Source organism: Peromyscus maniculatus, chromosome 1 (assembly GCF_049852395.1).
Source record: "Peromyscus maniculatus bairdii isolate BWxNUB_F1_BW_parent chromosome 1, HU_Pman_BW_mat_3.1, whole genome shotgun sequence".
Lineage (NCBI taxonomy): Eukaryota > Metazoa > Chordata > Mammalia > Rodentia > Cricetidae > Peromyscus > Peromyscus maniculatus.
In genome coordinates, this window is record NC_134852.1 from 206,968,388 (window position 1) to 206,983,371 (window position 14,984).

At 47.9% G+C, this 14,984-nt stretch overlaps 1 long non-coding RNA gene across 1 annotated transcript; it reads left to right on the top strand.

Annotated features, from left to right (window-relative positions):
• The first annotated feature begins 7,174 nt into the window (after positions 1–7,174).
• LOC143271181 (uncharacterized) lies at positions 7,175–14,430 on the top strand. The gene is made up of 3 exons (XR_013048395.1): positions 7,175–7,362; positions 13,059–13,126; positions 13,863–14,430. It is a non-coding gene; the product is annotated as an uncharacterized LOC143271181 (long non-coding RNA).
• Positions 14,431–14,984: the final 554 nt, after the last annotated feature.

Consider the following 14,984-nt stretch of genomic DNA (forward strand, 5'->3'; position numbering starts at 1 on the left):
CTATCTATCTATCTATCTATCTATCTATCTATCTATCTATCTATCTATCATCTATCTATCTATCATCTATCTATCTATCATCTATCTATCTATCATCTATCTATCTATCTATCTATCTATCTATCTATCTATCTATCTATCTATCTATCTATCTATCATCTATCTATCTATCTGAGACAGGGTCTCACATATCCAATCTGGCCTTGAACTTCTGATCCTCCTGTATCTAGCACCTAGTGCTGAAATTATAGGTGTGTGTCTGGTTTTATACAGTGCTGGTGATGGAACACGAAGTTCCACACATGCTAGGAAAACTGTCCCGACTGAACTACATCCCCAGCCCTCATGTTACCTCCTGTATTAAGCCTTTCTTGACTACCTCTGGCTTCCCCATCCACTTCTCATAGTTATTCCTCGCTGTTTTCTCTTTGTATTCTCCCTTTAGACTCTTAACATACAGGCCTCTCCTCATATCCATTATAGTTGCTCTATGATTCTGGATTTGTCTACAAGCCTAGAAGAGAGACAGAAGTCACTGAAGCTACAAGGGCAGGGAACATGTTCTGATGCTCTGTGCCTACCACAGGGCCAGGATCAGTGACTTCTAAATGAAGGACTAAATGGCCCCCTTACCCATCCCTGGGACCAGCTGGAACAAAAGAGGCCTGAGCCCCAACTCTCTGCCCAGTAACCAGACGCCATGAGCACGGGTCTAGTTGGTTGGCTATAGCAACAGGGTGGGCCCTGGGAATACCACGCCTACTTCCTGCCCTGCTTTGCCCATCCTTCCATCTCTGGCTCCCCGAACCTAGGCCTGGGAGTTGGCTCTGATGGTTTTATGGTCCTACTTACATTGCTGCAAATCTTTTTCTCCGCCTTTTAATATAAGCTTTTGTAGCCACAGAGTTGAACCTCCTCAGCAGCCTCCATCTCTCTGTCCCTAGGGGCATCCCCTCCTCAAACCTGTTGGACCTTGCTCTGTATCCCCACCTAGCCAGGCCCACTCAGTTCCACAGGACCTTCCCAGGCAGAGCTTGGAACAAGGCATTGTTTGTGGCAGTTGTGTCAACACTGGATGGATGGCCCTGGTTCACCCTGCACCTTGGAAACCACACCTGCCTACCCAATGCCCACACCTCATACCAATCCAAGGACTGTGGGGAGCTCCTGGCACCTTCTCCTCCAATCATCTAAAAGGCATTGAGGTATGGAGGTGGGCAGCAGGTGGAGCAGAGGAGCCTGGCAGAGAGACCTTGGTCTAGATTGATTGAATTGGCCAGGTGATTAATAATTAACCCTGACTTTCTCAGCGACACACACCTACAAGCAGCACTCCTCAGAACCTTGCTGAGGAAGAGTCTCTGAGGCTCAGCAGGGGCCCCCAAGGAACAAAGCTTCAGAGGCTGTGAGGACTCTGGCTCTTCTAAGGTTTCCATCCTTCCAAAGAAACCTTTCTATTTATTCTCTTGCAAAGACTTTGAACCCTTGAAGCCTTGGGCCCTTGCTAGGGTGCAGCTGGCATGGCTCCCCTCTGTGGTGAGATCTGCAGCTCCACAGGAACTGCATGTGTTGACATCCTGCCCAGCTCCTCCTGAGCACAGCCACTCCTTTCTCGTTTTTGCTCCCACTGCCTGGAACCCTGCAGGGAGTGGGGGCGCAGATTCGGCAGGTCTCTGGCTGGCTTCTTGCCTTCTGCTCTCAAGAGAACAGCATTTAGCTCAGAGGGGCGGCAACCCACCTGCCTGTCAGGCTACTCCTATGTTCTCGCTCACTCCCACAGTCCGTCTCCAGCCCTGACACACCACCGGAGAGACTGAGGACCCAAAGTCCAGGGACAATAGAATGGACAAACTAGGGCCCCTCCTTCAGCATCTTTGTAGACGACTCCTCTCAGCTTGCCCTTATTTTCTCCAAGGTCCTGGGCACACATCATCTATCTCCTAGAGTCTTTCCAGCCTCCCCTTTCTCCTTATGATTCTACATCTCACCACAGTTTGGAAGCCTTCTCCACTGAGTGAAGGCTTGTTTCTTTTCCCCTGTATTGTCCAGACTTTTAAAAGGGTTTTATTTATTTATTTATTATTTATTTAATGTGTATAGGTGTTTGCCTGAATGAGTTTATGGGCATCACCTTCATGCAGGGGCCAGAAAAGGGAGTCAGATCCCGGAGAACTTGAGTTACAGGTGGTTGTGAGCTGTCATTTCGATTATGGGAACTGAACTCGGGTCCTCTGCAAGAGCAGTGATTGCTCTAAATTACGAGCCATCGCTCTGGCTTGTCACCCAGGCTTTTGTGGCTAACGTTACCCTAGAGAAACAGGAGTGGGACTCAAGTTTCCATGGAGGTTGACACAGCCTTCTAACCTGGGACAAGACCAATCCCCAAGCTCTCTGCTCAGTCTTCCTGTCTGAGTCAGTCTGGCTAGCACTTGGGGGTCATTTCCTGATCGGCCTCTGCCACTGACTGGCTGGGTCACCTGATGGGGCCACTTCTTCCTCTCTTATCAGGACATCTTCATCTGTTTAACAGGCAGTTAGTTATCTAGGTTCTGCCTCTCCCTCTCCCTCATTCGAGGTAGGATTCAGACCCATAGAAAGGCTTTGACCTAGTGTTTAAGCACATGTAGAAGTATAGATGTGTGTTTGTGTGCATTGGTAGGTGTGAATGTGCACAATGTGCGTGTGACGCTCATGTAGAGCAGTCGTCATGGGTGAAGGTTTTACTTTCTAAGGACTCCCAGGATGCCTGCTGTTGGTACCCCCCTCCATCCATTTGGCCCCACTGTAAGCAGCTCTGTGAAGCTGCTTGCATCTGGCTTAGCCCTGTTCCTAGCCCAACCCAACAGCTGTCCCTACGGGACTGTTGATGCTCCTTTCCCTCCGCCTGTCTAAATCATTTCTATCCACCCAGCTAGCTTTCTCTTCTCTTTCCTGTTAAGTAGAGCAGACTAAAAACAGGCTTAGAGGAAAAGCCAGAGGAGGGAGGCTGGGAAATAGCCAGGGATGGCTGAGACTGGCCCCAGGGAAAGGGGACGGGCAGCCAGAGGCAGGGGAAAGAACGGCTTATTCCACGCGGCCGGCCAGGGAATTGGAAACCTAAAGAAATGTGTTGCTGAGGACTCTAGATCTGCTCTCATTTCATGTTCTTTGGGGGAAGCCATACACTATTTTTTCTCTACCCCAAGACAACGTTAACTTATCAATTATAAATCTTACTCTTATATTTTGTATAATTGGGAAAGAAATAATACCGTTAATCAAACTCCAACACACAATCATTAATGAGATGTGTCCTGTTTTCAGGGATGTTCAGGTGTGAAAAAGAAATGTATCCCAGTAGACACATGCAGTACTTTCAGATTATATTCTTCAAGATGCGGCAGTGTGCTGGGGATGGATGACCGTGCAGGCCTCAGTTGAGACTAGGCCTGTGTCTGTGTTTCTCCTCACACCCTCACAGCACCTTCTCTCCACACTTGGAATGGTCTCATTTCCTAAACTCTACTGAAAGGCATAACAACATAGCCTCAAGGAACTGCATCCCAATCCTCTCTCAACATCTCTATGCACTTAGAAATGTGAATAGCATTCTTAAATATGGATAGAAAACAGGTCACATGAGCACCTCACACGCCCACCACCACAGTCTAGACAACAGGGTGGTCATGATGATTTGGTTTCATTCCCCCATGTATGTCTGGGGGGGGGGGATGGACAGACATTCTTGGTGCTCATAGTGTGCTAATTACTCTGACGATCCCAGGCTCTTGAAGAAATTGCAGAGCAAAGAACACATAAAGAACGTCTGTGTGTGCATGTGGTAATGGGGATGGCTTGCAGTGGCTTTAAGAAAGAAATGTGCACCCAGAAGGCAGAGCCAGGTGGATCTCTGTGAGTTCGAGGCCAACCTGGTCTACAGAGTGAGATCCAGGACAGGCTCCAAAACTACACAGAGAGACCCTGTCTAAAAAAAAAAAAAAGGAAAGAAAGAAAGAAAGAAAGAAAGAAAGAAAGAAAGAAAGAAAGAAAGAAAGAAAGAAAGAAAGAAAGAGAAAAAAAGAAATGTGGTAGAAATTGAGAAGACGGGGCCAGTTCAGACTGCCTTGGAGGGAAAAATGGGGGGACTTGTGGCAGAGTCCCCAAAGCCTACCATCACTTAAGTGCTCTGCAAAGGAGTCTGAGAAAAGCAACCAGAAGGTTAGGTGGAAATCTTGGAAAACACGACATCAAGAAAAGCCAAGGCATATTCCAAGGATCAGATCTGCTGGGCACGTTGCGGATGGTGCAGAGGGTTAAGTGAGGAAAGTGCAAAGCCTTAGGCAGGGGGCACTGTATTTGAGCGAAGGCCATTTCAAAGCCACAGTTGCCTTGGGTGACATAGCTAATTTTCATCAATTTGTAGATGCAGGCATGCTCAACTTGTGCCCCATCAGCCACGTGTGTCTAAGGCTGTGAGTGCAGCCCAACACAAAATCTTAAGCATACTTAAAATATGAAATCTTTGGTGGATTATATTTTTGTAATTCAATCGTGCAGCTCTTCAATATAAACTTTGCAGATGAAAAAGTCATGCTGCAATGTTAAAAGGCTGGGCATGGGATGGGAAGATGACTCATATAAAGTGCTTTCCAAGAAGAGATGAGCATCCCCCCGCCAGAAAGCGGGCTAGATAGACTAGCCCAATTGGCAAGTTCTGGCTTCAAGAGTGAGAACTTGCCTCAATACACAAGGTGGAGAGCAACTGAGGAAGACACATCAACCTGTGGCTTGTGCACACGTGAATGTACATCCACCAGCACCCATATGCATGTGAACACACACTTTTACAAAACACAAAGTCAAAAGATTACATGTGGCTGATTCAGTTCTGACCTTGGAACCCCCTCTGCCTCGCCCCCACCAACTACCCCTGGAGACTCACTGGCATCCCATTCCTGAGCCAAGCCTGACCAAGATAGGAAATGTATAAGCAGTCACACCCACCATTGTTGAGAGTTGCCACAGAAGAAAGCACCGACCTCTGTGAACACGCATGGTCTGGCCAACATGGGCTCTGGCCTCTGGGTCCTGCGTGCTGAATTGAGTTCACAAGGAGCTGGTGTCCTAGGGGGGCAGGGTCCCACCTGGGAACCCTCTCTGCTTTAATTCTCTTGTCTAATGCTGGCTTAAGGCTTCCTCTAAAGTGGATCTAATCCCTGGTCAGGCCAACTACTTACTGAGCCACACAGAGTCTGGCTTTGCCTATGAGTGTCCCTTCCTTCGTCATCCTGTGAGGATGCTACTGCTCCTCTGTGGAGTGCATTCCCTGTAATTTGAACAGTCCGGCTAGGTCTGTCCTATCCAACAGTTCTGAACCTAAGCAATCAGAGCACTTCCCCCTTATTATTGATGTGGGAGGGGAACATTTAAAAAGTTCTATTCTAGCTGGGCGGTGGTGGCGCACACCTTTAATCCCAGCACTCAGAGGCAGAGCCAGGTGGATCTCTGTGAGTTCGAGGCCAGCCTGGTCTACAAAGTGAGTTCCAGGACAGGCTCCAAAGCTACACAGAGAAACTCTGTCTCAGAAAACAAAACAAAAAAGTTCTATTCTGAGCTTGCTCAGCTTAAGTCTGTGACCATTTGAGTATAAACTGCAGATCTTTGCATAAGGTCAAAACTATTTTTGCACTCATATTAAGATTTTATTTGCTTTTCTCCTTGTTGATGCTTATACCAACAGGACAAAGGCAAAGGAGAGCAAAGTCTCGGGTACCTCTGCTAGTCTTTGGGAAAGCAATGAAGGTCAGTAGCTTCAGCTTGTGTCAACAGTGCTGTTGTCTTAACTGTTTCCTCTGCCATTGAGATTGGAACATTCCACACTGCAGGAAAGCTCTTCACACAGGAGGTTAAACAATTCAAAAAGGCTTCAGGAAGTCCCTGAAACAGACTAGATTCACTAGACCCCTCCCTGTTAGAGGAAGCAATAAAAGCTGAGAGTCCTCATCAGACTGAAGAAAGTTGCAAAGACTCGGGCAAACCAAGCTGCAAAGAAGACTCTGGGACCAGACCAGCTGCCTGGAAGATGTTCGGACCACCCAGTCACTTGGAAAGGACACTCTTCTACCTGTTGAGCTGCCTGCAGGCTGTGCAGTGTGCTCCAGGTTCCCAGACTTCTTGAGCTGTCACCCATGCTGGGGTGGGCTTTGGTGATGCGGATGATTTTGAGTCATATCTGCTCCTCTAAGAAGCTCTCACTCATATTCCTGTAGATAACACCAATAAACATCATTTGGTATATCTGTACTTTGGTCTGTTGTGGGCTCCCTATCAGGGTGAGTAGACATGTGTATTACATCTCTCCAGGAAAATTTTTGTCATCCAAGTGGTAGGAACCATCAAGAACTAGGATTTGAGCCATATGAATATCATGCTGCCCATGTGGGCTTTACCCTGCAGTTGCAGAGGTCATAGCTACTGGTCCTGTACCTTTAGGAGTCACATGGATGTATATATCTATGTGAACGCTTTTACTGGAGTTGTCCTTGTACAACCTACGTGACAGTTCACAGTGGTCCTGAGAGCTGTGCTTTCCAAACTATTTCCTGTGACATGGTGCTCCAAGATGCACCTTGTGAAACAGTACTTCAGGGGTTAGGGGCGGGACTTGAGCATTCATGGATTTGGGGGTCCATGAGGGGGTTCTGAAATTAATATCCCAAGGGATGAATGCCATAAACTCCAAAGGAAGAGAGGCTGTGTTTATCTGACTTTCTGTATGCCTAAGCCTTGATACATGCCCACCCCATCACAGACCTTTGAGAAATGTGCTTAGTAACAAGCCAATGAATGATCGATGCTCTCACAGGTTCCCGACCCTCTTAGCCGGGTCCCTGCTGTTATTATGTGTAGCCACTTCCTAGCTACATGACCATGCATGAGCTGTCCAGCAGCCAGGCAAAATGCTTAGTCGCCCCAGGGCCTTACGTCCTATGTAATCCATGTGCTGCGTGGTCACGTGATCTGCGCACAGCGTGATCATGTAATCTATGCGCATGTGTGGCATGGCTATGTAAGCCCATATGCACATGCACCAGGTGACCTATAACTGCAGATTCCACCTGTTCCCCGCTCTCTCCACACTATTCGTTTCCGGTAGGCCTGTTCACACTCCCTATACTTCCCCTCCCTAATAAAACTCTTCTAGTGGGTTCCATTGCACCTTGTGTTCTTTCTGGCCTGGTAAATAGCGCCACAAATAAATAACATTTGTGCTTTGACAGAGCAGGCTTTCACGGTGCCCTGTGCCAGGATCCTAGGCCGAGGTTGGTTCATCTGCAACTGCCCACTTTTCATCGCTCTGCACAAAACTAGCTGCTTTGATTGGTGAGTTTTCCCTTTACCAGCCAGCATAAACAGTTCCCTGGACCCAGTGGGAACAACTGTCGATCGTCCGATGTCCTTCTGGTGTCCTTGGGACTGGGGTCCCCGTCCACGGTCTTTATCGGCTACGGTCAGCCTCCATTCCCCACAACTGCAGCCTGAGATACCGTTCTTCGTTTCTTGTCTGTCGGACCCTCGTTCTCAGGCTGTATTGCCCGGGCCTCACTTTTGCTCACGGAGCACTGAGTGACTTGTGCCATTCATCGATCCTCACTTGATTGTGGGGACACCTGAGATGTTTTAGCCATTGGATCGCATTTATTTATTTATTTATTTATTTATTTATTTATTTATTTATTTATTTATTTATTTATTTATTTATATTTTTTTCTCTGCTCCAGCCATGAGAAACAAAGTTTCCAATCCCATCGGCCCCACATCTCCTCTGGGATGCCGTCTGGAAACGCTCAAACCTCTCAGCTTAATGCCTTACTTAAAGATTTCTTTTTTTTTCCTTTTATTTTATTTTATAGTACCATTCAGTTCTACATATCAGCCACGGATTCCCTTGTTCTCCCGCCTCCTGCTCCCCTCCCCTTCCCCCCAGCAAAGACTTCTAAGCTTATCCGCCTCTGCACTAAAACATGGCCTAAGTATCCCTTAGATAACAATAAAAAATGGCCACCTAATGGCTCGCTGGACCCTGATATCTTACAGGAGTTATCTAACTTCTGTTAGCAATGGGCAAATGGAAAGTTACCTTATATCCAAGTTTTTTTTCTGTCTTGGCTCAAAACCCTCTCTCCTTGATTCCTATTCACCTGCCCACGTGCTCCTGGCTATGCAGCCTGAACCAGAGGACCCTCTCACTACTGCTTTAGACCCTGAATGAACCCCCGTCTTTCCGACCTCCCGCCCCTTCTCCTCCACAACTGCTTCTTCAGCTCCTCCAGCTCCTTCCTATCCAGCAGCTCCTTCTTCCTCTCCACTAGCAGGCCGCTCCAACCACCTGAATCCCACCTTGACTCCTCCTCTCAGGAGTTCTCAAGCTGCTAAGGAACCCCACCCCAGTCAGGCCAACCTGGCAGCCATCATCCCTTTGCCAGAGGTAGCCAGGGTGGACTAGTTAAGGTACATGTCCCTTCTCACTGGCAGGACTTTCTCAGATAGAGAAAAAAACCAGATTCTTATACATCTAATTCTACTTCCTGCTTTAAATAATTCTAATATATTACCCAACCCTATAGTCTCACCTTTCATGATATGTACATGATCCTTACTGAAAACCTACTTCCTGAGGGCGCAGATGAGTTGGGAACAGGCTAGGATACATGCAGATGAGGACCACCAGACTAACACAGCACATCCTCCCGGAGCAGAAGCAGTTCCCGACTGGGACCCACAATGGGACTATAATACCCCAGGTGCCACTCTAGCTAGGGCTCACTTTACAACCTGCCTCCTAGGAGGTCTTCATAAGGCTACCTTCAAACCATGAAAATTATGAAAAGCTAAAGGACATAATTCAGGATAAGGAAGAGAATCCACCTCAATCTCTAGAACGACTTACAAAGGCTCTTTCACAATATACTAATCTAGATCCTGAGAGCCATTTCATTTCACAGAGCTTCCCCGACATTAGGGCCAAACTTGAGCATCTGGAGAGAGGGCCCCTGACCCCACAGGCGGAAGTCTCAGTGCTGGCTTTTATGGTGTACTGTGGGAGAGATGAGAAAGACCATAAACAAGACTGCCAAATGCTGGCACAGGCTACCTGACCTGCCGCCTGAAGGCCCTCGGGTTCCTGTTTGAAATGTGGTTAAGAAGGCCATGTGGGGGGTCCTGGACCTTGTCCAAAGTGCCACCAAGAGAGACATTGGTCAGTTGACTGCCCCCCACCCCATGCACCTTGTGGCATGGGGACATCAAACAAAGATCACCCTCCAGCCGATCTCCTAGGCTTGGCAATGTACAATTGAAGGTGCCCGGGTTCCAACCTGGTTCCAACAACGTCATCTCCCACAGGGAACCTAGAGTAGCCATTACAGTATTGGGGTGATCCATTCCTTCCTTTTGGACACTGGGGCTACTTACTCAGTCCCGAGGGAATTTTGGGGTCCCACCTCCCCTTCTCATCTCCCTATCATCAGGGTGGGGGGACAGCCTTACCTACCTCATCAGACCCTACCACTTAATTGTATTTTTAGGGGTATCCCTCTTATCCACACATTTTTGGTCATGCCAACCTGCCCTGTGCCCCTAATGAGAAGACATTTTTTAGCTAAGGTAGGAGCGTCTATTTCGTTTGCTCCCCACATTCGCCTGACCCCAGACTCGCCAGCAGCTCCTCTTTACCTCCTGCTAGCCACCCAGCCCACTAGCTCTAACATGTCATCTCCCTTGCCAGCCTCTCAGGTGGACCCCGAAGTCTGGGACACCCAGAACCCTTCTGTTGCTAGGCACCACCCCCTATTGTTATCCAGTTGCAGGACCCTCCCCGGTACATCACCCAAGCTCAGTACCCTCTCGCACTCCAGAGCCTTAGGGGACTTAAGCCTATCACCTCTCAGAACAGTACTTTCTCAGAACAAAGCTGCTTCACCCAACGTCTTTTCCTTCTAACACTTGCAGTTAAGAAGTCTAATGGAACCTACCGCTTGGTTCAAGACCTCCAGCTCATTAATTCTGCAGTGGTCCCCCTCCATCCTGTGGAGCCTAACCCTAACACACTTCTTTCCACTACCCCTTCAGGAACTTCCTATTTCTCAGTCCTAGATCTCAAGGATGCCTTTTTTTCTATTCCTCTCAGCCCTCAGTCTCAAAATATCTTTGCCTTCACCTGGACTGATCCTGACAGGCTTATGTCTATACAGCTGACCTGGACTGTCTTGCCACAGGGATTCAGGGACAGTCCACACCTATTTGGTCAGGCCCTGGCCTCTGACCTGCTCTCTTTGTCCCTCCCTGGCTCTAAACTTATACAGTATGTAGATGACATTCTACTCTGTAACCTGTCATTACAAGTTACTCAAACTCTACCAAATTTCTTGTCCAGCCAGGGTTATAGAGTCCTGCCTTCCAAGGTCCAGCTGTCCGCTCCTCAGGTCACCTATTTGGGTCTAACCATTACCCCAACCCACAAGGCTATTACTGTAGATAGAAAGCATCTAATCCAGTCTCTTACAGTCCCCTCTACTAAACAGGAGATTCTATCCTTCTGGGAATAGCTAGCTTCTTATGGTCCTGGATCCCATCCTTTTCTCTCCTTGTTCACCCTTATATGAGGCAGCTCTGGGATCCCTCATGAGCCCCTCCTTCACCCCATTACTAAACCCTTCCAGAAGCTCCAAAGGCTCTCCTCCAGGCCCCAGCACTTCACCCTCCAGACCTAACCTGTCCCTTCTCCCTCCATGTAACAGAAAGAGAGGGATTTACCCTTCAGAAACTAGGGCACCAGCTGGGCCCCTCCTTGGCACCTGTAGCACACCTGTCAAAAAAACCTAGACCTCACCACTCAGGGAGGGCACCCTGCATACAAGCATTAGTGGCTGCCGAGCTCCTCATTCGTGAATCAAAGAAGCTAAGCTTTGGGTCACCTACCACTCTCTTCTCCCACCGCAACCTGTCTCATCTCTTAACTTAAAAAGGCTTACAAACTTTACCTCTTTCCTGAGTTCTTTCTTTCCAAGTGGCATTACTGGAAGATGCCACACTTACTTTCCAGACTTGCCCACCCCTTAATATTTCAAGCCTCCTCCCTCAACCTAATGCTGACTGTTCTCCACCTCATTCCTGCACTGAAACCCTAGGGGAACTATTGCCCTGTCCTTCACACATACAGGAGGGCACATTGCCCCAGGCCACTTATACCTGGTACACAGATGGCAGCTCCTTTTTACATGAAGGGACCCATAAAGCAGGCTACGCCATTGAGTCAGATCCTGGGGTGGTAGAAGCACAGGCATTACCTGCACAAACTACCAACCAACAGGCTGAGCTGATAGCTCTCACCCGTGCCTTCCAGTTGGCACAGGGGCAATCCCTAAATGGTTTTGTTTGTTTGTTTGTTTCAAGACAGGGTTTCTCTGTGTAGTTTTGGGGCCTGTCCTGGATCTTGCTCTGTAGACCAGGTTGGCCTCGAACTCACAGAGATCCTCCTGGCTCTGCTTCCCGAGTGCTGGGATTAAAGGCATGTGCCACTGCCACCTGGCCCTAAAATTGATACAGACTCCAAATATGCGTTTTATATCCTCCTGTCCCACTCTGCTATCTGGAAAGAGCGTGGGCTTCTCACAGCAAGAGCAGGATCCATATCTAACTCAGGCCAAATCATGGCTATGCTAAAAGCCTCTCGCCTCCCCAAAGCTACAGGAGTTATTCACTGCTGGTCTCATCAGACTGACAGCTCCATCATCTCTAAGGAAAATAACCGTGCCGACCAGGCATCGAGGACAGTGGCCTTCCAGGGCCAAGTCTCACCCCACCCACCACAGGGAATCCATACAGTACAACCCATATCCTCACAGTCAGCCCCTGACACTAGGCAACTTCTGTCCTATCTACCCCAGCTCTTTCACCCTGATAGTCTGGCTCTATCTCAGTGCATCAAAGCCTACCTACAGCCCATCCCTGAGGACTTACAGTTCTTAGGAACTATCACTGCCTCTTGTAAAATTTGCCAAAAGTCAGATCTCAATTCCAAATATCAGAGCCAACTTTTTCCCACCCACCAGGCGAAAGGTCCCTTCCGGAGACTGACTAGCAGCTTGATTTTATCCATATGCCCACTGTCAGATGAATTAAATATCTTCTCGTAATCATAGACTCTTTCCCCAGCTGGGTGGAGGCATTTCTGGTTTCTAATAAACAGGCTCAGACAGTCGCTGACCTCCTTCTCCGGGAGATCATCCCCTGATTTGGGATTCCTGCCTCTCTTCAGTCTGATAATGGCCTGGAGTTCACCTTCCAGATTTCCCAGACCCGATCTAAAGCTCTCAACATCCCTTGGCATTTCTATATCCCTTACCATCCTCAGTCCTCAGGGAAGGTGGAACGTACCGACCACTCTTTAAAAAACATTAAGATGGCACAGGAACTTCACCTTGACTGGGAAATTGTTGCCTCCAGCTCTCTTCGGTCTCTGGGCTCTTCCCGCACAACCCTTTCATTCTCCCCTTCTGAACTCATGTGTGGGAGGCTGGTCCTAACCGGGGCCTCCTAGCCAGACCTTCGCCCCTCCCTGGCCACCTGCTCACCTCCTACGCTGTCACCTCCGCTCTCCTATGGAATTTTGCTGACCATTCCTTACCCCAGCCATGTGACAACCCCTGCCCACCGCCAATCCACATTGGGGATCAGGTCCTTCTTTCCCCTCCAGGCCAGTGCCCCTCTCCCCTTTCTCCTAAATGGCAGGGACCCCTCAAGCTAATTCTTGTAATCTCCACAGCTGCTAAGCTTGAAGGCTTTCCACACTGGATTCACCTGAAGCCTTTTACCTCACCCCTATCAACTGCCTTGTCACCAATTCCAGAAGAATGAGTTTTCATCCCACAACTGTACTCAATCCCACCGGATTGGGAACTCCAGATGTGTTTTTCTTCCTGACTCCCCCTCCACATTTTCCTGTCTCTACCGACCTGCTTCATCAGTTCCCCTCTGTGTCTCTAACAACATATTCAAATTTCTAATTAATTACTCAGCTGACTGTTACAAGACCACCATCAGCCATGGAGCCAGAGGTGCGAGGATCATCAAATACACCCAGGCGGTAAGAAACACTGACACTCCATAGGTATTGACACCCCAGACTCAAAAGGTTCTGGACTCTGCAAAAGAAAAAACAGACTTTAATATAGCAATTTATTACTGTTAAGTGCCCTCAGCAATCAATCACCTGTGTCTCCTGGATGCTGAAATAATAAAAGGAAACAGGTGCCTTAAGATTTGTCTCAGGTGATGATGAAAAGCCTAATTGATAATAATAAAAAGCATGTTCTAGATTTCTCTTTCTCTCTCTTGCTAACACTAACCAATAAAATTCTGATAGCAGGCTGAGTGGTGGTGGTGCACTCCTTTAATCCCAGCACTCAGGAAGCATAGCCAAGTGGATCTCTGTGAGTTTGAGGCCAGCCTGGTCTACAGAGCATGATTCAGGACAGGCCCCAAAACTACACAGAGAAACCCTGTCTCAAAACTTCCCCCGCACCAAAAAAAAAAAATTCTGATAGCAGGGTACTAAACATTATAATATGGCAACCAGATCAGGATTTTAAATTCCCTTTGGCTACTTCTTAATATGTTTAAAATTTGTCTCCTTCGCAAACTTAAAAATTATTCCTCGCTCCAGAGCCGACTTGGACCAACCTGGACAGGTCAGATCCACTTTCATGGTCTCAGGGACCCCCTCCCTCATCCTAGGACCCCTGGGGGACCCCCCCTCATCTCATCTCCCCTTTTCCCCCAAGGTAAATTTTTTTTCTAAACTTTCTCTTCTGCCTTGTCAGCATTTTGTCAGATCCAAGCTGTCAGATCCAAACCGCAATGGAAGATTCCACAGGGCTAAAAGCAGCGGTGAAGATAATTCAGCCTACCTCAGGACACCAGCTACTTCAAGAAAACCCCCTCCCCATCCCCCCAAAAAATTAACCCATGCACACTGAACCATCTGGAAGCAGTTCGGGAGACATGGAGCCTCCATACCCATTCACCCACCACTTCTAACCCCTTATTTTTATAATAACAAAAGGGTGGAATGTTATAATCTGTAGCCACCTCCTCGCTACATGACCACGCATGTTCAGTAGTCAGGCAAACTGCTTAGCCACGCCAGGGCCTTACATCCTACATAATCTGTGAGCTGCATGGTCACATAATCTATGCACATGCATGGCATAGCTGTGTAAACCCATATGTGCATGCGCGAGGTGACCTATAAAAACAGATTCAACTCTCCCTCACTATTCATTTCCAGTAGGCCTATCTACTTTCCCCGCCCTAATAAAACTCTCACAGTGGGTTCCATTGCACTTCCGTTCTCTCTCACCTGGTAAATAGCCCCACAAATAAATAATACCTGCTATACATTACTGATGTTGTTTTACGAGCACTGGACTCTGTGCTGTGACCAGTCATCTTCTCTGATGATGTTTTTCAAGATGCAATGAGATTCTTTGGATTTTAATGTGTTTCCTTAGTGGCCAGGACTAGGCAAGCACAACTGTTTTTCATTAAATACAGCCTCTCGGAGGCCTCCCCCTCTCCCTGTGGTTTAGGCTAAGGAAGAACCAGTGGTTTTTGGTTTTCATGTCGTTGACAAAGAGCTAATGCTAGCCTTGGAAAAGGAAAAGCCCACAGGCTCTCTGAGTCTCGTCCTGCAATCCTGGGCTGTTGGGCAATAGTGAGTTCTCCAGGTTGCAGGGACGTATGTTGTTAGGTGTGTTGTGAGCTCTCAGGTCCAGCTTTGTTCCCTTCTTGAAGAATTTTGTAAAAAAAATAGAAAGTTTTGGGGGCTGGAGAAGTGATTCAGCTTTTCCAGAGGACCCAGGTTCAATTCCCAGCCCTGTGTGGTAGCTTACAACCATCTGTAAATCCAGTTCTGGGGTAACTAAAATCCCCTTCTCCTCAGT